The sequence below is a fragment of the Hyperolius riggenbachi genome, chromosome 12, assembly GCF_040937935.1.
Source record: "Hyperolius riggenbachi isolate aHypRig1 chromosome 12, aHypRig1.pri, whole genome shotgun sequence".
In the NCBI taxonomy this organism is placed as follows: Eukaryota; Metazoa; Chordata; class Amphibia; order Anura; family Hyperoliidae; genus Hyperolius; species Hyperolius riggenbachi.
In genome coordinates this window covers 20,805,018-20,831,889 of record NC_090657.1, presented here as the reverse complement: position 1 = coordinate 20,831,889, position 26,872 = coordinate 20,805,018, and the positions used below count along the sequence as shown (strand labels likewise).

Sequence of the window (26,872 nt, the reverse complement as noted above, 5' to 3'; positions counted from 1 at the left end):
GAGGTCCTTTAAGAACTATATATACAAAATGCTTCTATCCTTATAGGACATCACTATATTGTATCATTACTAGGGATCTGCCTCTGACGCAGGAGACCTAGATTCCAATCTCAGCACTTCCTGTTCAGTAAGCCAACCCCTATTTGGTAAGGAGACCTTGGGCACAACTCCTTAACCCTGCTACTGCCTATAGAGCGCCTCCTATTGGCTGCAGCTCTGGCGCTTTGAGTCCTCCTGGAGAAAAGCGTGATATAAATGTTCTTTGTGCTGTGTGTGTCTATTATGAAGAAGAAGAATAATGTGAAGGACATTTCGCTAAGGCCGGGAATACACTTGATTCTGCGTTTTCTCCCGCAAGTCCTGTATTCTCATCGTGCTGCTGTCGAGTTTTGCCACACACGATTTTCTGCGCTCTGAGGTTTTTCGTTTGTGGCATAAGAACGCGCCCGTCATGCAGAAAAAAGCAGAACGCTCTCCAATTTTAAATCATGGGGAAAACTGCGAATGTGGAAGGGCGTGCAATTCCCAAGCGGGCCATTGACTAGAATGAGCAGTGCGCATTTTTCCATTCGTGGCAAAACCCACATGAATATTAAAGTGTGTTTTCTGCTGACTTGATGCCCACTTGCGATTGCAAAATCACTCTCAAAACGCTGAGAGTAATTTTGCAACTTAAAAATGAGTGATTCCGGAGCGATTTTTAGGAAAGCGATTTTGAACCAAAATCAAACAGATATTTGTGTTACAGCTTCAAAGACAATAGCGTTATCATTAAACACAAAAGAAGGGAAGCTGCTTTTCAGTGTGACCACAACAAGATGTGTGGAAAAGTCAATTTTCTCTCTTCAGGCTGCAAGAGACAGAAATGCTGTCTTCAGCAATCTTTTACTGGAGAACATAAGCCAAGTTTTAACAGTTGCAATAAATGATATAACTAGAAGGGCACTTTTACTTAACACATTCTAGAGTTGTTCTTTCATTTCAAGATTACTGACTTCGACGAGCGTGTTATAGACAGCAATCTTTAACTGCGGTCTTACGCTGCAGAGCTGGTGATTTGGACACTCAATACCAGCCTATTGTTTAATAGCAATACTAACTGATCTGCTAACATTCAGATACTAGTTTTACAGTGGGTTGCAAAAGTATTCGGCCCCCTTGACGTTTTCTGCATTTTGTCACATTACTGCCACAAACATGAATCAATTTTATTGTAATTCCACGTGAAAGACCAATACAAAGTGGTGTACACGTGAGAAGTGGAATGAAAATCATACATGATTCCAAACATTTTTTACAAATAAATAACTGCAAAGTGGGGTGTGCGTAATTATTCAGCCCCCTGAGTCAATACTTTGTAGAACCACCTTTTGCTGCAATTACTGCTGCCAGTCTTTTAGGGTATGTCTCTACCAGCTTTGTACATCTAGAGACTGAAATCCTTGCCCATTCTTCTGTGCAAAACAGTTCAGTCAGATTAGATGGATATCGTATGTGAACAGCAGTTTTCAGATCTTGCCACAGATTCTCGATGGAATTTAGATCTGGACTTTGGGCCATTCTAGCACATGGATATGTTTTGTTTTAAATCATTCCATTGTTGCCCTGGCTTTATGTTTAGGGTCGTTGTCCTGCTGGAAGGTGAACCTCCGCCCCAGTCTCAAGTCTTTTGCAGACTCCAAGAGGTTTTTCTTCCAAGATTGCCCTGTATTTGGCTCCATCCATCTTTCTATCAACTTTGACCAGCTTCCCTGTCCCTGCTGAAGAGAAGCACCCCCAGAGCATGATGCTGCCACCACCATATTTGACAGTGGGGATGGTGTGTTCAGAGTGATGTGCAGTGTTAGTTTTCCGCCACACATAGAGTTTTGCATTTTGGCCAAAAAGTTCCGTTTTGGTCTCATCTGAGCAGAGCACCTTCTTCCACATGTTTGCTGTGTCCCCCACATGGCTTGTGGCAAACTGCAAACGGGACTTCTTTTGCTTTTCTGTTAACAATGCCTTTCTTCTTGCCACTCTTCCATAAAGGCCAACTTTGTGCAGTGCACGACTAATAGTTGTCCTATGGACAGATTCCCCCACCTGAGCTGTAGATCTCTGCAGCTCGTCCAGAGTCACCATGGGCCTCTTGACTGCATTTCTGATCAGCGCTCTCCTTGTTTGGCCTGTGAGTTTAGGTGGACGGCCTTGTCTTGGTAGGTTTACAGTTGTGCCATACTCCTTCCATTTCTGAATGATCGCTTGAACAGTGCTCCGTGGGATGTTCAAGGCTTTGGAAATCTTTTTGTAGCCTAAGCCTGCTTTAAAGGTAACATTAAGTCAGGGGGAAAATTGAGTTTAACTCACCTGGGGCTTCCCTCAGCCCCCTGCAGCTGATCGGTGCCCTCGCAGCCCCGCTCCGATGCTCCTGGACCCAGCCAGCGGGGACTTCCGGTTTCGCCGTCACCGGCCGACAGGCTGGGACCGCGAGTGATTCTTCACGTTCCCAGCCACAATTGCACCCCCTATACTTCTATTGCGGCCTTCCTTGCCGCAATAGCAGCATAGGGGGTGATATTGTGGCTGGGAATGCGAAGAATCACTCGCGTTCCCAGCCTGTCGGCCGGTGACGGCGAAACCGGAAGTCCCCGCTGGCTGGGTCCAGGAGCATCGGAGCGGGGCTGCGAGGGCACCGATCAGCTGCAGGGGGCTGAGGGAAGCCCCAGGTGAGTTAAACTAATTTTTTCCCCCTGACTTAAGGTTCACTTTAAATTTCTCAATAACTTTATCCCTGACCTGTCTTGTGTGTTCTTTGGACTTCATGGTGTTGTTGCTCCCAATATTCTCTTAGACAACCTCTGAGGCCCTCACAGAGCAGCTGTATTTGTACTGACATTAGATTACACACAGGTGCACTCTATTTAGTCATTAGCACTCATCAGGCAATGTCTATGGGCAACTGACTGCACTCAGACCAAAGGGGGCTGAATAATTACGCACACCCCACTTTGCAGTTATTGATTTGTAAAAAATGTTTGGAATCCTGTATGATGTTTTTTCCACTTCTCACGTGTACACCACTTTGTGTTTGTCACCACTTTGTCTTTCAAGTGGAATTCCAATAAAATGGATTCATGTTTGTGGCAGTAATGTGACAAAATGTGGAAAACTTCAAGGGGCTTTTGCAAGCCACTGTAAATAATACTAGCTGATTGGCTATGAAAAGCCGAACAGCTAGTACTTTGGCTGTAAGAAGTTGATCAGCTACAATAGCGATGGGAGGGGTAGTGTTAGCCATTAAGAGGGGAGGTTAGTATTGGGCATTAGGAGGGGGTTAGTGATGGGCATTAGGAGGGGGTTAGTGATGGGCATTAGGAGGGGATGTTAGTATTTAGTCAGAATCAGAATCACTTTATTTCGCCAAGTACAACAGTGAGTTGTACCCGGAATTATTTTTGGCACAATCAGGGTCGGTGATGGTACAGTAAACATATGTTATGCATTACACAAGTTAATAAAACAATACAGTAGACACACATTAAGCATTCCTCAGAGCATACCTTACATAGAACACATTGCACATAGAACACATTGACAAGAGAAAGACAAGAAAGACCAGAGGGGTCTGTCCAAGAGCTATGTCGAGTGGAGCTGCCAGCCACAATCTGAGCGGCGCTCTCTGCCCTGCAGCCCTCCAGACCCCCCACATATAGTGAGAGATAGACATAGAGACCCTTCGTCCCCATGGTTGTTAAACAGTCCACATGGTCCTTAACAGTCCCAGCCCCACAGCTCCCGAAGCAGATTTGCAAAAATTAGCCCCTGGCCTGCGCCCCCCCATCCCCCCCAGCAGATGATCCGAAGGGGGCTGATGATGAATGTGATTGTCCGCTGCTATGCTTCCCTACAGCCCCCCTGACCCGGCAGATGTGTCCCGGCAGGGTGACAGCGGCAGCCTGGACCACCTGTTTGCGGCTCCCAGACCCGTTACCTGTTTTGGAGGCAGCGGCGGCTCCCGCGGTAGGCTCAGCAGCGGCTGCCTCCTCCATGGCTGCCCAAGCGGAGCGGCTCCCACTGGGGAGTGGAGTATGGAGGGGAGGCGATCCAAAACGAGCAGCCTCTCGTGGTCGCTGGCGCCTGGCCTGCCGGTGTCGCTGGCAGCGGCGGTGGCTCGCTGGAGGGAGGAGCAGGAGCGGCGTGCACAGGGGTCCGCGGCCAGCCACGTGGGTCAGACCGAGTGTTAGAAGGGGTGTTAGTTTTAGACATTAGGAGGGGAGGGAGTTTAGTGTTAGGCATTAGGAGGGAAGTATTGTTAGGCATTAGGAGGGGGGGGGGGGGGCTAATGGTAGGCATTAGGAGGGGAGGTTTGTGTTTGGTATTGGAAGGGGGTTAGTGTTAAGCATTAGGTTGGGATTGGGGTTAGTGTTAGGTATTATGAGGGGGTTAGGTATTAGAGGGCAGGTTAGTGTTAGGCATTAGGAGGGGAGGTTAGTGTTGGGTACTAGGAGGGGGGTTGTCATAGGCATTAGAAGGGGAGGTTAGTGTTAGGCATTAGGAGGGGAGGTTAGTGTTAGGCATTAGGAGGGGAGGTTAGTGTTGGGCACTAGGAGGGGGGTTGTCATAGGCATTAGAAGGGGAGGTTAGTGTTGGGCACTAGAAGGGGGGGTTGTGATAGGCATTAGAAGGGGGGGTTCGTGTTAGGCATTAGGAGGGGAGGTTAGTGTTGGGCACTAGGAGGGGGGTTGTCATAGGCATTAGGAGGGGAGGTTAGTGTTAGGCATTAGGAGGGGAGGTTAGTGTTGGGCACTAGGAGGGGGGTTGTCATAGGCATTAGGAGGGGAGGTTAGTGTTGGGCACTAGGAGGGGGGTTGTCATAGGCATTAGGAGGGGAGGTTAGTGTTAGGCATTCGGAGGGAAAGGGGGGGGGGGCCGGCTTAGTGTTAAGAATTAGGAAGGAAGGTTAGTGTTGGATATTTGGAAGGGAATTTAGTGTTAGGCATTAGGAGGGGAGGTTAGTGTTGAATATAAGAATTTGGGTTAGTGTTAGGCCTTAGGAGGGGAGGTTACTGTTAGGAATTAGATAGGGGGTAGTTCTAGACATTAGAAGAAGAATTAGTGTTGAGCATTAGAAAGGGAGGTTAGTGTTGGATTAGGAGGGGGGTGGGTATGGTAAGTGACATTAGGATTGATTGCTAGTATGAGAATAGAGGGCCCGAATAAGTTTATAGTACAATATCGGTAATGTTCTGTACAGTTCACCTGACGCCTTGCAGTACCTTCTCCACTCATAGGCCTCCTAAAACACTAAAGATACATGCATACGCTGCACACTATTTCTAGTACATTAAATGTTAGATTTATATAATCTATAATTTGACAGCCCTTTTAAAAGTGTAGCAATTTCAATCAATACTGTAATTAAGAATTGCAAACATCAGTTGAACGTTCCAGTTGTTTTTCTGATCAGTTGTGATGGCAGTGTGGGGGCAAGCAGTACATAAGTGGCGTTTGCATAACTTTGTAATATATCCAGCGGTACAAAGGTAGCACCCATGGAAGTGCAACTGGCATTAGACAAGGTTTCGGCAGAAATCATGGCTTATATCCACTGGTGCAAGGTGATAGACCAGGTCATCTAGTACAAGTAGTATAGGGTATGCCTAGCATAAGCTTAGATTCACATAGATGCGGTGTGCTAATTTTTGTGCTCAGAGCAGTCCATAAATGTTATTATGCCAAGCTGTCTGACACAGAAAGGCAATGGACTTGTTTGAGATTGAGAAGGTCCATGGGAAAGCATGGAGCTGTTGCACCTCTCAGTTGAATGTCTATTGTCCACTGCTCTAAAGTGCAACTCAGAGGATGATGTTTGAACTGCACCAAAGAGGCATGATGGTCATACTGACTGAATCCTATCAGCATTTACACACATATACAACCCACACAGGTATTTATTTGACCCCCCCCCCTTCCCAGAGTGCATTCAATTATTTAGTTGGACCCCCTACTGTTAGGGTTCCTTTACATCACCCAATTTTGTTGGCCAGTTTACCTTTTACAACAAACACAATTGCTAACTTCCAGCCAGAGCAATATCCTGCCTCTATCTGGCCAGCAGACGCCAGTCAGCCAATCAGGTGCACTGTCATACACCCTTTGCCTGCTGTACCATACCTAGCAGGAATTACATAGATTAGCATTCAGGTGGGAGGCTTCGGTTGGACGCAATCGTGAATTGCGTCGTTTACAGGGACGCCCCGTGTAGGCACATCTCCCACACGGTCCCCTCCCTAACCACTCACCTGTCAACCGCATCCTAGAAGCTGCAAAAAATATATTTAAAATCACAAACACTGGTCCACATGACAGACCTGGGGCCCCTGGGCTGTCATGTGGACCAGTGTTTGTCAGTTTACCTTTTAATCCAATAATTTTATCAGGTTGAAGAAGAAGCATGTCCACCCAATCTATCTGTCCATCGATTTCTGACATGAAATTAGTCAGAAGGATTGATGGGAAATGCTGGAGAATCTTGGTTACAAGGGCTCGATTGGGTGCTTATCAGTAATGGCATTCAATATCGCAACGATCAACAGACTCCTGGCTGGTGTACCCCCTGTGCTTGTTTGCATTGTTGAAGACTCACCGGTCACGCCATTACGAATCTTAGTCCACTCCAGTGTCCACCATCACCACAAGCACCTGTACCACGTGACACTGGCGCATGTAACAACGTCAGTACCAATGTCACGTGGTACAGGTGCTTGTGGTGACACCAGAGGAGGCCAGAATTCACACCATCATGACAGATGAGCGTTAAGCAGGTGAGAGATCTTCCATAGTGTTTCTCCAATCCACACTAGTTGAACACAAAGTTCATCTTCTGTATGCCAAACTAGGTAGGAGTTAATTAGGTGGGGCCACTGTAAGTCTGGTTGTAGGTCGATCACATTCTACAGCTTGAATGTTGGAAGCCCCACCATGACTAGCAGAAGCCCCTAATCCTGACTACCGCCTTGCTTCGTTGTGCGAGGATCTCTATTGTTTCCTACTGCCTACATTGGTAGCCGAGCACCAGGCCACAGTGGTCAGATCTATATGTAGCAGGTTCAGTTTAGATTTTCAGTGCACATGGGTTTGGGGCAAACAGGTAACAATTCTTGTGTGTAACTATAGTGATGCGATCTTCACCACATGACTCAAGAACATAAAGCTTTCCCTACAAGTTGTAGAAAGCAACATAATTATCACGTCTTTTTTTATTTGCTAGACTTCAGGAGAATTTATTGGCTTTCTTTTCAGTCAATTTTCATCTCTTAGAGGCTCTGCTGCAGATGTTTAGAACAAAAACTTGTGCATGAAAAATAAATCAAAGGGTTGCCTCACTTTTAACTCCTTTAGAAGTGATAAATTCGACCTCTAGATGCTCTTTCCCCTTTGTGTTGTGTGCCGTTCTCTCATTCTATTGCTAAGTGCTTCTGGCCCTGGCTAAGAAAATGTTTTCCCACCAGACAAACAGCTGGTATGGCCCTTGTACCCCAACTTGTGGTTCTGACTGACCTAAATAGAAATAGCCAGCCCAAGAAGAGCCAAGAAGAGCATTTTATTATTATTTATATAGCGCCGACATAGTACGCAGCGCTGTACAATGTGTATATATATATATATATATATATATATATATATATATATATATATATATATATATAATGTCTTGTCGCTAACTGTCCCTCAAAGGAGCTCACAATCTAATCCCTACCATTGCCATATGTCTATATTATGTAGTGTAAGTACTGTAGTCTATTGCCGATTTTTAGGGGGGGCCAATTAACTTATCCGTATGTTTTTGGAATGTGGGAGGAAACCGGAGTGCCCGGAGGAAACCCAAGCAGACACGGAGAGAACATACAAACTCTTTGCAGATAGTGCCCTGGCTGGGATTCGAACCAGGGACCCAGCGCTGCAAGGCGAGAGAGCTAACCACTACGCCACCGTGCTGCCATTTAAAGGGAACCTGAAGAAAGAGAGATATGATGGCTGCCATATTTATTTCTTTTTAACCACTTAAAGAGACACTGAAGCGAGAATAAATCTCACTTTTTGTCTCATAGTCAGCAGGGGCATCATGTGTGCCCCTGCTAAAACGCCGCTATCCCGCGGCTAAACGAGGGTCCCTGACCCCCCAACCACCCCCCCCCCCGTGTATCAGCGGCGCATCGCCGCCTCTCCCCCGCCCATCTCAGTGAAAAAAGACTGAGAGGGGCGGGGGAGAGGCGGAGATACGCGCTGACAGACGCGCGTGAGGCAGGGCTGCGGCGGTTAGCCCTGCCTTAATCCGGAAGAGGGGATGCGCTGCTCGAAGGGGATTTTGGGGGGTAAGGGACCCCCGTTTAGCCGCGGGATAGCGGCGTTTTAGCAGGGGCACGCATGCCCCTGCTGACTATGAGGTCTGAAGCGAGATTTATTCTCGCTTCAGACTCTCTTTAATGACATGCTGACTTGTAAAAACATCCTGCAAGAGCCTCTTAATGGCTCCAGGATATTTTTATAAGTCAGACAGTGGTGCTGCCGCTGTGCGCATGCACGTGCACCCCCGTGCACGTGAAAATAGTGTGGGGGGGGGGGGGAACCACGAAAAAAAAAAAAAATACACCCTTATTTCCAAATGATATCTTGTCACCATACTTTGTACTAGGGACATAATTAAAATGTTGTGATAACCAGGACAAATGGGCAGATCAAATGTGTGGTTTTTATGTACAGTACCCGTGTTTATATTAAAACTATAGGGGATGATAAAACTATAGGGGATGAAATTGGAGAAATAGTGTATTTTTTCATTTTTTTTCTTTGTATTTCCCTTTAAAGAGACTCCGTAACAAAAATTTCATCCGGTTTTCTTCCATCCTACAAGTTCCAAAAGCTATTCTAATGTGTTCTGGCTTACTGCAGCACGTTCTACTATCACCATCTCTGTAATAAATCAACTTATCTCTCTCTTGTCAGACTTGTCAGCCTGTGTCTGGAAGGCTGCCAAGTTCTTCAGTGTTGTGGTTCTGTGATGTATCTCCCCCCTTCCGGCCCCTCTCTGCACACTGCCTGTGTGTTATTTAGATTAGTGCAGCTTCTCTCTGCTCTATTATCTTTTACAAGCTGGATAAATCTTCCTCTGAGCTGGCTGGGCTTTCACATACTGAAGAATTACATACAGGCAGAGCTGTCTGCACTCTGCAGGAAGAAACAGCCTGACACTTCAGTGGAAGATAGCTGCAGGGGGAAAGAAACACACAAATGATCTCTTGAGATTAAAAAGGAAGGCTGTATACAGCCTGCTTGTGTATGGATGTATTTTCTATGTGTACATCAACCTACTTCCTGTTTTGGTGGCCATTTTGTTTGTTTACATACAAACTTTTTAAAATGTTTTTAACCACTTTTAACGCGGCGGGGAGCAGCGAAATTGTGACAGAGGGTAATGGGAGATGTCCCCTAACGCACTGGTATGTTTACTTTTGTGCGATTTTAACAATACAGATTCTCTTTAAAATGCATAGAAAATAATTACTGAAAACAAATATTAACCCCAAAAAGCCCAATTGGTGGTGAAAAAGATATAGATCATTTCATTGGGATTAGTAGTGATTAGGCTATTGGCAAATGAAAGGGATAAGCACTGGAAGGTGGAAATCGCTCTTGTCCGTCAGGGTAAAAACCGCCTTGGGGTGAAGTGGTTAAACAATACCAGTGGCATTGCAGTCTTGATGATTATTCTGGCATTCGTAGTGTCTGAATAACACACCTGAAACGAGCATTCAGCTAATCTTGTCAGATTTTTGTCAGAAACATCTGATCTGCTGCATGCTAGTTGAAGTATTAGAGGCAGACCCTGAACAAGCAGGCTGGTCAAATGTTCCCTACATGCTTGTTGCAAGTGAGGGATTCAGACACTACTGGTGCCAGAGAGATCATCAGGATAGCCAGGCAACTGGTATTGTTTAAAAGGAAATAAATATGGCAACCTCCATATCCCTCTCACTTCAGGCTTCCTACAGCGGAAAAAAATGTAAAATATGTGCAAACATATACAAATAAGAAGTATGTTTTTTTCAGAGTAAAATGAGCCATAAATTGTTTTTCTCCTATAATGCTGTCACTTACAGTAGGCAGTAGAAATCTGACAGAAGTGACAGGTTTTGGACTAGTCCATCTCTTCATAGGGGATTCTCAGCAAGGCTTTTATTCTTTATAAAGATATTCCCAAAAAAAGGATTTAAACAATGATGCTGGCCAGCTTCCCTGCTCCCTACACAGTTTTTTGGCAGTGGGACAGAGCAACTGCCATTCACTAAGTGCTTTTGGAAATAAATATATCCCTGAGAATCCCCTATGAAGTGATGGACTAGTCCAAAACCTGTCACTTCTGTCAGATTTCTACTACCTACTGTAAGTGACTGCAACATAGGAGAAAAGTAATTTATGGCTCATTTTACTCTGGAAAAAATGTACTTCTTATTTGTATATGTTTGCACATATTTTAAATTTTACTGTTTTTCGCTGTAGTGCCCCTTAAAGCGGATCCGAGATGAAAAACTAAATATAACAAGTGACTTGTCTATATATCTTATCTAAAGTTTAGATTGTATCACAGGAAAAAATATTAATATACTGTTGAAGCGGGTTGAAGATAGATTTGCTGTGTAAACTATGGGAGCAGACATGTTTTCTGCTTGTCACTATTACACAATTACACACACAGGCAAGCTTATCTGTATCTAGGCATGCTAATCTGCATATCCTGTGAAAACTCCACTCTTATCTCCTCCATTGCACAGGCAACTGATCTGTATCTGCACTGCAGATCTCAGATTGTGAAAACTCTGCCTCTGAAATCTATAGCAAGTAACACCTTTTTCACCTGCCCAGACTGAAATCCCACAATCCCTTGCAAGCGCCAAGGCACTCTGGAGAAGCTGTGGGTGTGGTTTGTTTAGTTTATAGGAAATTAGGGTATTAAAACAAAACAAAACAAGAATTTGGCTTGAGGAATGCCCTATAAACATTAGGAAAGGAACACAATTATGCAATGAGTAAAAGTTCATCTCGGATCCACTTTAAACTATTTTATCCAACATATGTTTAAGATTTGACGCTATTTCCTCACAATGCCTCGTAAAGTTCAGACCTTAGGCAGTGGCATAGCTACAGTTCATGGGGGCCTCCAGCAAAACTTTGATGGGGCTTCCCCCCCTTCCCAATGTTCCCACCCCTTCCCTTACCTCCCCTTGGTATCCTTCAAGGCCTGTGGGCCCATCTCACAAGGGTCATAAAACAAGTGTGCCCATTATGCTCTTCACACCCATAACAAGTGTAGCCACAAATACACCTGATCTGAAGCATGGTCCCCTGTATCGGGAAAAGGGGAGGTTAGTAGTTGCCCCTCCCCCTAACAGCTGTGGGCCTACCTGCGATTGTAGGTGCTGCTCACCTCTAGTTATGCCTCTGACCTTGGGGATTGACTCATTATGAACCACATGCTAAATTTCTTAAAAGAAAGGTACATTTCTGGTACAACCACAAAGTTTACATTAAAAATGTACAGTATACGGTCCAGATGGAACAACTGCAAAGACAGGTGAGAGACTCTCATGGATAACTGCGCAGCAATAAGTTATTCTTGATGGGAAAGAAGAACCGCCTAACCACTTAATAAAGAGAATCCGCCTCTGAAGCTCTGGAGAAGGAGTATCGCAAATCCCCCAACAATAAATGGCCACCAGCAGGGCAATTATGGGCTGGCCCGCCATCTGGACACAGAACGGCTGCCCAGGCTGAGGAGCTGCACCACCACTCTGAATAAAATATAGATTGTGAGTTTCTTGGCCGACGTACTGCTCTGCGCTTGAAAAGGAACTGCCCTTATAGAAGTGATGTCACAAACTTCAGTGATAACACAAGCAAATGCACCAACAATGGCAACACTCTAAAGCTAAGTGCCCACATGAAGATGGATTGTGGATCAGCGACAACGAACGACAGTTCCACAATCCCGCAAACAACAACAACGTGAACGATAGTTTAATGATCGCGGTACATTTTTCATGGAGGTCAATGGGGATCTGAACGGTGGCTGGATAGTGTAATGGTTAAGGGCTCTGCCTCTGACACGGGAGACCAGGGTTCGAATCTCGGCTCTGCCTGTTCAGTAAGCCAGCACCTATTCAGTAGGAGACCTTGGGCAAGACTCCCTAACACTGCTACTGCCTATAGAGCACGTCCTAGTGCAGTGGTCCTCAAACTAAGGCCCGCGGGCCGAAAGTGGCCCCCTGAGGCTTTTTTATCGGCCCCCACACACAAAATGTATTATAGATGTGGTCAGCTACATCTTTAAATATTGGTGGTCCGCATATAGAATGAAGCCAGAAAGCAGTAATTCGCTGGTTTCCAATCAAATTCCAGATCAGGTGACACTGCTGTCCAATTGGACTGCAGATTGTCACCTGGGTATGCTTCACTGTCTGGCCCGCAAAGACTTCTACATAATTTTATGTTTACTCCGGCCCCCAGCAATCTGAAGTATGTTGACCTGGCCCTCGACCCAAAACGTTTGGGGACCCTTGTCCTAGTGGCTGCAGCTCTGGTGCTTTGCGTCCGCCAGGAGAAAAGCGCAATATAAATGTTCTGTGTTTGTTTGTTTTTGTTTGAACGGTCGTTTTTCAGTGATCCCGTATAAAGTTTGTGATTGTTGCTAAACATCGTTTAATTTAAAGGGGAACTTCAGCCTAAACAAACATACTGTCATTAAGTTACATTAGTTATGTTAATTAGAATGGATAGGTAATATAATCTCTTACCCACCCCGTTTTAAAAGAACAGGCAAATGCTTGTGATTCATGGGGGCTGCCATCTTTGTCATGGGGGCAGCCATCTTTTTGGTTGAAAGGAGGTGACAGGGAGCAGGAGACACAGTTCCAACTGTCCTGTGTCCTGATAACCCCTCCCAGCTGCGCACACGCTAGGCTTCAAATGTCAAATTCAAAATGTAAAAAAAAAAAAAAATTGCACCAAAACAGCAGAACGAGAACAACATCAGAAATCCCATCATGCTTTGCACAGCATTAGGGGAAAAATGCCCGGGCAGTTTTTTTCTGTGCAGCTAAAAATGAGGCTTGTATGAGAGAAAAAAGTTCTGATGCTGTAAAACAGTTAAAGAAACACCAGGCCTTTCCAGTGCAGCTGAGTCAATTTTTAGTCTGGAGGTTCACTTTAAAGAGGAACTTTAGCAAAAAAAAAGGTGAAAATAAATCAAAACATTGCAAAGTGAGAAGTTAATAAAATAGAAGAAAGATCAAGAAATGGTTGCAGGTTGGTTTAAAGCTATTTTGCAGTATTTCACAAGACCACCAGATATGAGGTGTAGGTGACACAATGGAACACCGTTTTCCTTTGTGTTCCCTTTATATTGGAATATTTGATTCCTAGTTGACGGAGGACTTTGTCTGTTTCATGAAAGTTGTCCTTAACCACTTCTCTACCACAGGGTTTTTCCCCTAAAAACCACAGCAATTTTAACATTTCAGGGAGGCAAGGGTTAATGGGGGTATAATTTATTTAAAAAAAAAAACCTCACTGATGCTGATCAGTCACTAATGCTGTATTAGTTATCTGAGATCCTCTCACGAGCGATCTCAGTAACTGTAACAGCATAGTGACTGATTCAATGTTTACACACATTCTGAATGAATGAGCACTGTCATTGGCTTTGGCAGTGCTCATTCAAACTTGTAAGCACTTTGATTGGCTGACCAGCGGGTGCTGTTCGCGGCCGCACATCCACGTCCACGCGATTGCGCACGCAAACGCTCACAGCGGGAAAACAAACAGGAGATGCCTATCTACGCCCCTGTGACCCAGGTGAATTTTAAAAGGGGCGTAGATAAGCGTGGCAGAGGTTGCTAAGTGGTTAAGAACTCTAGGTGGATACGTTTCCATCTTTCATATCACAACAGGCACTTCTGCACCTCATAGCTTAGCTAGAGACTAATGAATTATTATTATTATTGATTTATAAAGCGCCAACATATTCCGTGGCGCTGTACAAAGTAATTATTATAGTTAGGGATATAAATTAGTCAATACAAGTGTTTGTGCATTGGTGTGTTAGTTTGTTTTAAATCGGTGTCTCCAGCTACTTCCTTAAATACTTTTGGTGATTTTGTGAAGGATCATTTGAGTGATTGCATATTTCACCTTGTATTAGTGTAAGGTGGCAATTGTAGATTTTGCCATGAAATTGAAGGAGCTCCTTCTTACTTGCAGACTACAGACTTAGAATATCTTCAATAAAACTGAAGTTGGCCACGGGTTTCATGGCAAACTTTGTGAAGTAACCGTGTTGGATTTTAGACATCAATAGGTTTGTGTATCTGTCATTTGTGTGATATCTCATTGCCACTCCTGGGTGCTGTAGGTAGAAGTCCTTACTAAATACAAATTAATCAGAAAATGTAAAAGTGGAGGAATTTTATGAGTTCAGTGATAAATCCAAACATTTGTAGTGCTTTTCTCCTGTCGGACTTAAAGGGAACCAGAGAGGAACGGGGGGTTGAAAAAAGAAAATGATTTTATACATACCTGGGGCTTCTTCCAGCTCCATAAGCCTGAATCGCTCCCACGCCGCCGTCCTCAGCTTCCTGGATCCGCCGGTACCGGGCCCGTCACTTCCGGCGGACGCGGCCAATTGTCCGCATCACATGGGCTCCCTCCATACATGTACGCATGCGGCAGCGCAGTAAGCAGCCACATGCGTATCTGTATGGAGAGAGAGCACCCTGTAATGCGGAGAATTGGCCGCGTCCGCCGGCCGACTTGCCGACTCGCGGCAATGACGGGACCCGGTGGCGGCGGATCCAGGCAGCGGAGGACGGCGGCGTGGGAGCGATCCGTGCGTATGGGGCTGGAGGAAGCCCCAAGTATGTATATTGAATCCTCTCTGGTTCCCTTTAAAGAGAACCTGAACTGAAAATTAAAAGTCAAAATAAACATAAACACATCATACTTACCTCCTGTGTAGTCTACTCATCAATCTCTTTCTCCTCTCCTGCGTCCTGTTTGTCCACTGTGATTAATGGTATTCATTGTCCTCCATTTTGAAAATGGCCATTACCCCATAACCGCTTCATGGTCAGCACACTGTTAAACTGTAATATCACCCACTTGAGCCATAGGGAAACATGGACATTACCTTGCACATTCAGTTGTAACTGACAGCTGCTGATATATAACTGACAGCAACTGGTATATTTCAGTTCTGACAAAATATTGTCAGAACTGGAAGGATCTCTGTAAGAAGCAAATGGTGAACTTCTGAGAGGAACTGATGGTGAGGTTAGTATGTAATATTCATTTGCAGGTACATCATGTGTTAATTTTTAATAATTTTACTCAGTACTGGTTCCCTTTAAGCACTCAAGAGGCCACCTTGCAGTTTTAGGGAGTCTTGCCTTGAACTCCTTACTGAATATGTACTGACCCTAGCCATGATTCGAATCCTGGTCTCCTATGTCAAAGGCGGTGCCCTTAACCAGTACACTTTCCAGCCACAGTGATTGGCCCTGCAGTTATCCCAGTGAGGCTTGCAATACCATTGTCTTGTGTAGTATTGAGTTACCAGAACAGTTAATTTTGCAAGCCAGAAATTGGGTGCGCCATATTAGCTAATGATAGTTCTTAGAATTACCAGCTACTGATGATAGTTAGTTAGATGATAGTCCTGTTAGCCGCTGGTGCCCCGGAGATCGGCTACTATGTAGTCAAACTCTGGGTAGCAACTGAGGAGATTGAATACTGTGTAGGCAAAATAAAGGTGCGGCGGAATCCTACTATATAGCTACTATGTAGTCAAACTCTGGGTAGCAACTGAAGAGATTGAATACTGTGTAGGTGAAATAAAGGTGCGGCAGGAATCCTACTATATAGCTACTATGTAGTCAAACTCTGGGTAGCAACTGAGGAGATTGAATACTGTGTAGGTGAAATAAAGGTGCGGCAGGAATCCTACTATATAGCTACTATGTAGATAAACTCTGGGTAGTGTGGGTGAAGTTCAGCCACTTTGTTGCTGAACTATGAGTAGCGGCAAGAGCACCAGAGTCCCGGCTAGTGGCAGTGACTGCGGGTACAACAGCGGTAAAGTTTGGCTACTGTGCATCCAGAGACCAGATAGCAGCGGTGAGTCTTGTTAGTGGCGCTGGATAGCGGTGGTATTACTGTTAGGTATCGGTAGGGGTTGGATTAGTGTTAGGCAGTGGTAGGGGGTAGGTTAATGTTACGCATAGATGGGGGAAGGTTAGTGAGAGGATAGGATAAAATAGGCCTATAGTAGAATAACAGTAACATAATAAATGTTCTGTCATCGATAACCAGGGCTCGGTACAAAAATCATCCGACTCCTCAGTTTATGAAACCTCCAACTCCAGGTACCCAAATTTGCTCCGACTTCTTAGTGTAATACTTACCAGGGCTGTGGAGTTGGTACAAAAGTCACCCGACTCCGACTCCTCAGTTTATTGAAACCACCGACTCTGACTCCAGGTACTCAAAATAACTCCGACTCCAGAGCCCTGACCATAACAGGTGATAGTAGACTATCAGTACCAATACCGATATTACACTACCAGCAAAATCTCATGCCCAAATTAACATGCGACACTTTTACATGTACGGCAGGAATCCTAATTTCATGGTGACAAAGATGGTCTTCAGGTACAAGCTGATGGCACGAAGTTTATTAAGGAGATGGGTATTTTCTTGTAGATAGCTGTTCTTGTTGCAGCCCATTTATGCAGCATATGAATTACCTTCCGATCATTAAACTAGTGGAAGATTGTAAATCACAGGAGTGATTGGTATGAGGAACAAAATATTCCCTAAGACTGGAGCTTATCCAAGGGAAGGAAAGACCTTCACCTGCCTTTATGGTTTTAACGTAATGCCATTTTTGCTTCTCCTAAAAATAATGTATCATCTGTACTGCCTGGAAGTCGGTTCCTTGGAGTTCGCTGATCAAAGCGAGGCTGAAATATTATTCACTGCTGCTTGTCTGAGGTGTGACGTGTGTGAGGCCACTTCTTCTATGGGACTCCTCTTCATTCCTGTCTGACTGAAGACGTTTTCACCCCGGATGGGTCATTCATGTGTCATAAAAATAGCCTTTGTGTTCCCTTTGATGTCTTTGGTAAAGAAAATATGTGCATATTGGCATCAGAAATGGAAGCCTCATACACATTTAGAATCCTGAGGGGGGAGGGGGGGTCTGTTTTGTGATATGGAGATGGAAGGAGGTAGAGGAGAGCCACATTCCATACTCCAGAGATGGGAGGATGTAGGGGAGAGGCACATTCTGTACTATAGAGGTGCGAGGACTAGCAGCCTTTTCTTTCTTATGGAGAGGTTGAGCAGTCTGTTTGATCATGGGGAGTACAAGTAGTATGTCTTATAAATGGAGAGAGACTTGGGAAGATGAGCACTAGTGAACTGGTTACGGGGTCATGGGCTGGCTGCCCAAGGCTCAATAATGCCCATGGATAGAGAGGTGTAAACAGACCAAAAAAAAGTGTTTTTAGGAACAGAGAGGTAATAATGGCTTGAGGCGCTCAAGCTGTATCTTTACTCTGCCATTGGTACTTTACCGTCATTGACCTGAAGAAGCGGGATAGTCCCCCGATATGCATTGGCCTTGCATTTTAATGCAACAAATGTAATCTACTTCACTGTACATATCTGGTGTGTGTATATCTGGTGTATGCATCTTCTGAGAGAGTGAAAAGCTAATATTACCTCTGTTTATAAAAAAAAACTTTTTTTCTGTCTGTTTACACCTTTTTGGGCACTTCCACCCAGTAGTTCATTTCTTTCACATTTCATTTGAGGTTATCAGTATATAAATATTTGTCGGTTCACCACAAGATTTATAACCCGGAGTGCGACCACTCGAGTCCCAAGGACCCAGAGACCCGTTCCAGAGTGGAGGCTGGTTTTCCTCTGTAGACTTCAATTGATGATTGCATCCCTTACAAGCTAACTTGTGAAAGCAGTTTACTTATTTATACTGTCTGCTGGTGTTTTGATACATCACACTATTGGCTCTTGATCTTTTTTTTCGGTTGCTGGTGCGCTGAGAGCATCGGGCTCCCACCTTTTAAGCATAGAGAGAAAGGCTTGTCCATGAAAGAATTGTTTCAGAACACACCGTGTGCCTAAGCTTTGTGTGTATGAGTGCCTACGCTGACCTCTATCTACCAACAAAAGCATGAGCATCAAAATTGGACCATGTAGCAATTTAAAGAAGAACTCCAGTGAAAATAAAGTAATGAACAAAAGTGCTTCATTTTTACAATAATTATTTATAAATGATTTAGTCGGTGTTTGCCCATTGTAAAATCTTTCCTCTCCCTGATTTACATTCTGACATTTATCACATGGTGACATTTTGCTGCTGGCAGGTGATGTCAGTGGAAGTAGCTGCTGTTTGATTTTTTTTGCAGTTGGAAACGACTTTTATTTCCCGCAATGCATCAAGGCTCCCACAGTGTGATGTTAGCAACACTTAGGCCTCAATTCACTAAGATCATGCTGGAGATAAGGCAAGAGAAAACTTAACTCCACACAATGAGAGAGTTATTTTATCTCTTCATTCCTTAAGTTACCTCCTCTGTAGTTAATTTACTTCCTCTGTAGTTATTTTCACACGCAGTTAATGAACAGCCCGTCTTTAACTCTGGAGTTATTTTAAGGATTGGAGAGTTAACTTAAAGACAGAAGAGTTAACTTTAGGTTTGCCTGAGGTAAAATGTTTCCTGAATACTACATGCCTTATCACCATGGTAACAACTCTAGAAACGTTATTAAAGATGGGAGATAAGCTTAGTGAAATGAGGCCATAGTCCTGACATCACACTGTGGGAGGGGTTTCACCACAATATCAGCCATACAGAGCCCCCCGATGATCGGTGTGAGAAAAGATAAAGATTTCTCATGGGAAAGGGGGTATCAGCCACTGATTGGGATGAAGCTCAATCCTTGGCCATGGGTTCTCTTTAAGGTGGCCTTGTTTGATGAATAGCTTTCCTTTTGTTCTCCAAAAATCCCCAGACCAGATCTCAATCTAATCAAGCACCTGGGAGTTGTGATAGAAAACAAGTGTAAACCATGGATTTCTCCCCCAAGCCACCTCACACAAATTATAGACCATTTATGGAACTTCTGCTAACATTTGAGGTCAGACACCACAGGACACCCTCAGAGGTCAACTGGAGTCCATGCCTCAAAAAAGCACCGAGTAGGTAAGAGCTCACTTCCAAGCAGCACCTGCCTTATAAATAGTCTGCAGAAGCCCATCAGCAAATTGAGGGCACAGCTCCTGCATTCAAGCTGCAGTACCACTCCTTACACACTTTCTTTTTTCACGAAAACCCCTTGGCATTAACCAGCTTTTACCAGGTGCTAGTGTGGAGACTCATGAAGTCTGATGAAAATCTCCGCACTACCCCTGGCCTCTCCTCTGATGATATATATCAGCACCCCACCCCACTCAGGTTTGTACTACACTGGGCTGTACCTGCATTATATAGTCCTATGTTAAAAAAGGTTTTGATAATCATATGCTTGAATGACCTTGCTAAATGTCCATAAAATTTCTCATATGTTTCCGCTAATTTCATGTTAGTTTATGTATGACATTGTTGCTTGCTCATGATGTATCATATATTGGACCATTTTGATGATTGTCTTTTGTAAATTTTATGTTGCTTTACCCTTTCTGAAAAAAAAAACAATAAAAAATATTGATAACAAACTGCAGTGCCAAATTATGCAAAGGCTGAACTGACCTCTCTAACGCCTCAAAATTGAAGGGAGACCTCAACTACACGATAGGTGAAACTCTAGTAATGATAAAAACAACTTGCAGGAAATTTACATTCAGTTGCATTATTTGCAATCAGTTGTACTAATGGAGAATGTTCACTTTCAAAAGGGTTTGCTTGCAAAACCATTCATTACTAGACCCTTTCACCACGATGAGGTCTCTCCGAGTCAAAAAGGGGCCCTACCACTAACATGTGACTTGCAAGCCAACTTATCTGTGAGATTTCAAAAATACAAAATCACAAACACAGAGGTGTATAGTACAGGCGGAGTCCTGGGCACTCATACCACCCGGGACCACGCTCTGCATTTTACACCTCAAAGGGGGGCAGAAGCAGTGCAGACAGTTTTTATCATTGCTAGAGTTTCACCTATTGTGTGTAGTTTAGGGTTTTGCTGCAATTTTGAGGTGTTAGTGTAGTCAGTTCAGCCCCTGCATAATTTGGTACTGCAGTTTCAATGCATGCAGTGTTCCTTCAACTTGCTGGTGGGATTCTGCGGGCTAATTATAAGGCAGGTGCTGTTTGTGGGAAATCTCCTACGTGATTTCAGCAGTTGTAGGTGGTCTCCGCAGGTGGTGAGATCAGTTTTATTGAGCTGTTTGTGCTGCTCCTGCCCCTATTGAGATGTACAGTGGGATGCAAAAGGTTGTGCAACCTTGTTAATCGGCATGATTTTCCTGTATAAATCGTTGGTTATTACGATAAAAATATCAGTTAAATATAACATATAGGAGACACACAGTGATATCTGAGAAGTGAAATGAAGTTTATTGGATTTACTGAAAGTGCGCAATAATTGTTTAAATAAAATTAGGCAGGTGCATAAATTTGGGCACTGCTGTCATTTTATTGATTCCAAAACCTTTAGAACTAATTATTGGAACTCAAATTGGCTTGGTAAGCTCAGTGACCCCTGACCTACATACACAGGTATATCGATTTATGAGAAAGAGTATTTAAGGGGGTCAATTGTAAGTTTCCCTCCCCTTTTAATTTTCTCTGAAGAGTCTCTCAAATGACCTAAAGACAAAGATTGTTCACTGTCAAGGTTTAGGGAAAGGATACAGAAAGCTGTCTCAGAGATTTCAGCTGTCTATTTCCACAGTACACAACATATTGAGGAAATGGAAGACCACAGGCTCAGTTCAAGTTAAGGCTCGAAGTGGCAGACCAAGAAAAGTCTCTGAAGAGTCTCTCAAATGACCTAAAGACAAAGATTGTTCACTGTCAAGGTTTAGGGAAAGGATACAGAAAGCTGTCTCAGAGATTTCAGCTGTCTATTTCCACAGTACACAACATATTGAGGAAATGGAAGACCACAGGCTCAGTTCAAGTTAAGGCTCGAAGTGGCAGACCAAGAAAAGTCTCGGATAAACAGACGCGACGAATGGTGAGAACAGTCGTCAATCCACAGACCAGCACCAATCCACAGACCAGCACCAAAGACCTACAACATCATCTTGCTGCAGATGGAGTCACTATGCATCGTTCAACCATTCGGCGCACTTTACACAAGGAGATGCTGTATACGAGAGTGATGCAGAGGAAGCCTTTTCTCCGTCCACAGCACAAACAGAGCCACTTGAGGTATGCTAAAGCACCTTTGGAATAAGGTTCTGTGGACTGATGAAACTAAAATTGAGTTATTTGGGCATAACAAGGGGCATTATGCATGGATAAAAAACACAGCATTCCAAGAAAAACACCTGTGGTCTACAGTAAAATATGGTGGTGGTTCCATCATGCTGTGGGGCTGTGTGGCCAGTGCAGGGACTGGGAATCTTATCAAAGTTGAGGGACGCATGGATTCCACTATGTACCAGCAGATTCTGGAGTCCAATGTCCAAGAATCAGTGACAAAGCTGAAGCTGCGCCGGGGCTGGATCTTTCAACAAGACAATGACCCTAAACACTGCTCGAAATCCACTAAGGCATTCATGCAGAGGAACAAGTACAACATTCTAGAATGGCCATCTCAGTCCCCAGACCTGAATATAATTGAAAATCTGTGGTGTGAGTTAGAGAGCTGTCCATGCTCGGAAGCCATCAAACCTGAATGAACTAGAGATGGTTTGTAAAGAGAAATGGTACAAAATACCTTCAACCAGAATCCAGACTCTCATTGGAACGTACAGGAGGTGTTTAGAGGCTGTAATTTCTGTAAAATGAGGATCTACTAAATATTGATTTCATTTCTTTTTCGTGGTGCCTAAATCTATGCACCTGCCTAATTTTGTTTAAACAATTATTGCAACAATTTCTGTAAATCCAATAAACTTCATTTCACTTCTCAAATATCACTGTGTTGCAAATATCACTGTGTGTGTCTCATTAACAAGGTTGCGCAAACTTTCGCATCCCACTGTATATTGCAGAGTGTGGTCCCGGCGGTGTGAGTGCCCGGGACCTCGCCTGTATGGTTCAATGGTTATGAACTCCGGCTCTATGATTAAGCAAGTGAAGTATTGTCCGGTGTTAATCATGGAGCATAAATGCAGACATCAAACCAACAAACGTTGATTCGGGTAACACCTTTAATAACTAGCGACATGGTGTTCTACGGTTCTGATCCAGTTCTGGATAATGCGTGAAGAAGAAACGTAACGTTTCGTAAACTTCCAATAAACCATGTACAGTTAGCTATTGAAGGTATTACCCAAATCAATGTTCTTTGGTTTGATGCCTGCATACCTTTATGTTTGTAATTTGGGGGTCCATGCCTAGACAGGCCAGAGCTGTTTTGGCAGCACAAGGGGAATGCACACTATTAGGTGGATGGTTTTAACATTGTGACTGATCAGTGTATTGTGGTGGTGGTGGAGGATACACTGTGGCGGTGGAGAATAGATTGTGGCAGTAGAGGATATATTGTTTCTTTGGAGGATATATTGTGGCATTGGAGGATAGATTGTGGTGGTGTACAGATTGCGCCGGCAGTGGAAAGATTGTGGCCGTGGAAAACAGATTGTGACAGTTGATGCAGGATTGTGATGAGGGATTTATTGTTGTGGTGAAAAGCAGCTGGTCTTAGTGGTGCATAGACTGTAGGCTGTGGAGTGTGGTGTTGTGGTAGTGGAGGACAGATTGTGGTGGTGTACAGATTGCAGCAGCAGTGCATAGATTGTGGTGGTGTACAGATTGCGGCGGCAGTGCATAGATTGTGGTGGTGTACAGATTGCGGCAGCAGTGCATAGATTGTGGTGGTGTACAGATTGCGGCAGCAGTGCATAGATTGTGGTGGTGTACAGATTGCGGCGGCAGTGCATAGATTGTGGTGGTGTACAGATTGCGACAGCAGTGCATAGATTGTGGTGGTGTACAGATTGCGGCGGCAGTGCATAAATTGTGGTGTTGTGGCAGTGGGGGGACAGATTGTGGTGTTGTGGTAGTGGAGGATAGATTGTGGTGTTGTGGTAGTGGAGGATAGATTGTGGTGTTGTGGTAGTGGAGGATAGATTGTGGTGTTGTGGTAGTGGAGGATAGATTGTGGTGTTGTGGTAGTGGAGGATAGATTGTGGTGTTGTGGTAGTGGAGGATAGATTGTGGTGTTGTGGTAGTGGAGGACAGATTGTGGTGTTGTGGTAGTGGAGGATAGATTGTGGTGTTGTGGTAGTGGAGGGCAGATTGTGGTGTTGTGGTAGTGGAGGACAGATTGTGGTGTTGTGGTAGTGGAGGACAGATTGTGGTGTTGTGGTAGTGGAGGATAGATTGTGGTGTTGTGGTAGTGGAGGATAGATTGTGGTGTTGTGGTAGTGGAGGATAGATTGTGGTGTTGTGGTAGTGGAGGACAGATTGTGGTGTTGTGGTAGTGGAGGATAGATTGTGGTGTTGTGGTAGTGGAGGATAGATTGTGGTGTTGTGGTAGTGGAGGATAGATTGTGGTGTTGTGGTAGTGGAGGATAGATTGTGGTGTTGTGGTAGTGGAGGATAGATTGTGGTGTTGTGGTAGTGGAGGATAGATTGTGGTGTTGTGGTAGTGGAGGATAGATTGTGGTGTTGTGGTAGTGGAGGATAGATTGTGGTGTTGTGGTAGTGGAGGACAGATTGTGGTGTTGTGGTAGTGGAGGATAGATTGTGGTGTTGTGGTAGTGGAGGGCAGATTGTGGTGTTGTGGTAGTGGAGGACAGATTGTGGTGTTGTGGTAGTGGAGGACAGATTGTGGTGTTGTGGTAGTGGAGGATAGATTGTGGTGTTGTGGTAGTGGAGGATAGATTGTGGTGTTGTGGTAGTGGAGGATAGATTGTGGTGTTGTGGTAGTGGAGGACAGATTGTGGTGTTGTGGCAGTGGAGGACAGATTGTGGTGTTGTGGTAGTGGAGGATAGATTGTGGTGTTGTGGTAGTGGAGGACAGATTGTGGTGTTGTGGTAGTGGAGGATAGATTGTGGTGTTGTGGTAGTGGAGGATAGATTGTGGTGTTGTGGTAGTGGAGGATAGATTGTGGTGTTGTGGCAGTGGGGGGACAGATTGTGGTGTTGTGGTAGTGGAGGATAGATTGTGGTGTTGTGGTAGTGGAGGATAGATTGTGGTGTTGTGGTAGTGGAGGACAGATTGTGGTGTTGTGGTAGTGGAGGACAGATTGTGGTGTTGTGGTAGTGGAGGATAGATTGTGGTGTTGTGGTAGTGGAGGATAGATTGTGGTGTTGTGGTAGTGGAGGACAGATTGTGGCGTTGTGGTAGTGGAGGATAGATTGTGGTGTTGTGGTAGTGGAGGATAGATTGTGGTGTTGTGGTAGTGGAGCATAGATTGTGGCGTTGTGGTAGTGGAGGACAGATTGTGGCGTTGTGGTAGTGGAGGATAGATTGTGGTGTTGTGGTAGTGGAGGATAGATTGTGGTGTTGTGGTAGTGGAAGATAGATTGTGGTGTTGTGGCAGTGGAGGACAGATTGTGGTGTTGTGGTAGTGGAGGACAGATTGTGGTGTTGTGGTAGTGGAGGATAGATTGTGGTGTTGTGGTAGTGGAGCATAGATTGTGGCGTTGTGGTAGTGGAGGACAGATTGTGGCGTTGTGGTAGTGGAGGATAGATTGTGGTGTGGTAGTGGAGGACAGATTGTGGTGTTGTGGTAGTGGAGGATAGATTGTGGTATTGTGGTGTTGGGGTAGTGGAGGACAGATTGTGGTGTTGTGGTAGTGGAGGATAGATTGTGGTGTTGTGGTAGTGGAGCATAGATTGTGGCGTTGTGGTAGTGGAGGATAGATTGTGGTGTTGTGGTAGTGAAGGATAGATTGTGGTGTTGTGGTAGTGGAGGACAGATTGTGGTGTTGTGGTAGTGGAGGATAGATTGTGGTATTGTGGTGTTGTGGTAGTGGATGACAGATTGTGGTGTTGTGGTAGTGGAGGATAGATTGTGGTGTTGTGGTAGTGGAGCATAGATTGTGGCGTTGTGGTAGTGAAGGATAGATTGTGGTGTTGTGGTAGTGGAGGACAGAGTGTGGTGTTGTGGTAGTGGAGGATAGATTGTGGTGTTGTGGTAGTGGAGGACAGATTGTGGTGTTGTGGTAGTGGAGGACAGATTGTGGTGTTGTGGTAGTGGAGGATAGATTGTGGTGTTGTGGTAGTGGAGGATAGATTGTGGTGTTGTGGTAGTGGAGGATAGATTGTGGTGTTGTGGTAGTGGAGGATAGATTGTGGTGTTGTGGTAGTGAAGGATAGATTGTGGTGTTGTGGTAGTGGAAGATAGATTGTGGTGTTGTGGTAGTGGAGGACAGATTGTGGTGTTGTGGTAGTGGAGGACAGATTGTGGTGTTGTGGTAGTGGAAGATAGATTGTGGTGTTGTGGTAGTGGAGGACTGATTGTGGTGTTGTGGTAGTGGAAGATAGATTGTGGTGTTGTGGTAGTGGAGGATAGATTGTGGTGTTGTGGTAGTGAAGGATAGATTGTGGTGTTGTGGTAGTGGAGGACAGAGTGTGGTGTTGTGGTAGTGGAAGATAGATTGTGGTGTTGTGGTAGTGGAGGATAGATTGTGGTGTTGTGGTAGTGAAGGATAGATTGTGGTGTTGTGGTAGTGGAGGACAGAGTGTGGTGTTGTGGTAGTGGAGGATAGATTGTGGTGTTGTGGTAGTGGAGGACAGATTGTGGTGTTGTGGTAGTGGATGACAGATTGTGGTGTTGTGGTAGTGGAGGATAGATTGTGGTGTTGTGGTAGTGGAGCATAGATTGTGGTGTTGTGGTAGTGGAGGACAGATTGTGGCGTTGTGGTAGTGGAGGACAGATTGTGGTGTTGTGGTAGTGGAGGACAGATTGTGGTGTTGTGGTAGTGGAGCATAGATTGTGGTGTTGTGGTAGTGGAGGACAGATTGTGGTGTTGTGATAGTGGAGGACAGATTGTGGTGTTGTGGTAGTGGAGCATAGATTGTGGTGTTGTGGTAGTGGAGGACAGATTGTGGTGTTGTGGTAGTGGAGGATAGATTGTGGTGTTGTGGTAGTGGAGGATAGATTGTGGTGTTGTGGTAGTGGAGGATAGATTGTGGTGTTGTGGTAGTGGAGGATAGATTGTGGTGTTGTGGTAGTGGAGGATAGATTGTGGTGTTGTGGTAGTGGAGGATAGATTGTGGTGTTGTGGTAGTGGAAGATAGATTGTGGTGTTGTGGTAGTGGAGGACAGATTGTGGTGTTGTGGTAGTGGATGACAGATTGTGGTGTTGTGGCAGTGGAGGATAGATTGTGGTGGTGTTGTAGTGGAGGATAGATTGTGGTGTTGTGGTAGTGGAGGACAGATTGTGGTGTTGTGGCAGTGGAGGACAGATTGTGGTGTTGTGGCAGTGGAGGATAGATTGTGGTGTTGTGGTAGTGGAGGATAGATTGTGGTGTTGTGGTAGTGGAAGATAGATTGTGGTGTTGTGGTAGTGGAGGACAAATTGTGGTGTTGTGGTAGTGGAAGATAGATTGTGGTGTTGTGGTAGTGGAGGATAGATTGTGGTGGTGTTGTAGTGGAGGATAGATTGTGGTGTTGTGGTAGTGGAGGACA

At 44.7% G+C, this 26,872-nt stretch overlaps 1 protein-coding gene across 7 annotated transcripts in view; it reads left to right on the top strand.

Moving 5' to 3' along the window:
• Positions 1 to 26,872, top strand: part of CEP112 (centrosomal protein 112) — a 447,202-nt gene that overhangs the window by 308,769 nt on the left and 111,561 nt on the right. The window lies entirely within an intron of this gene.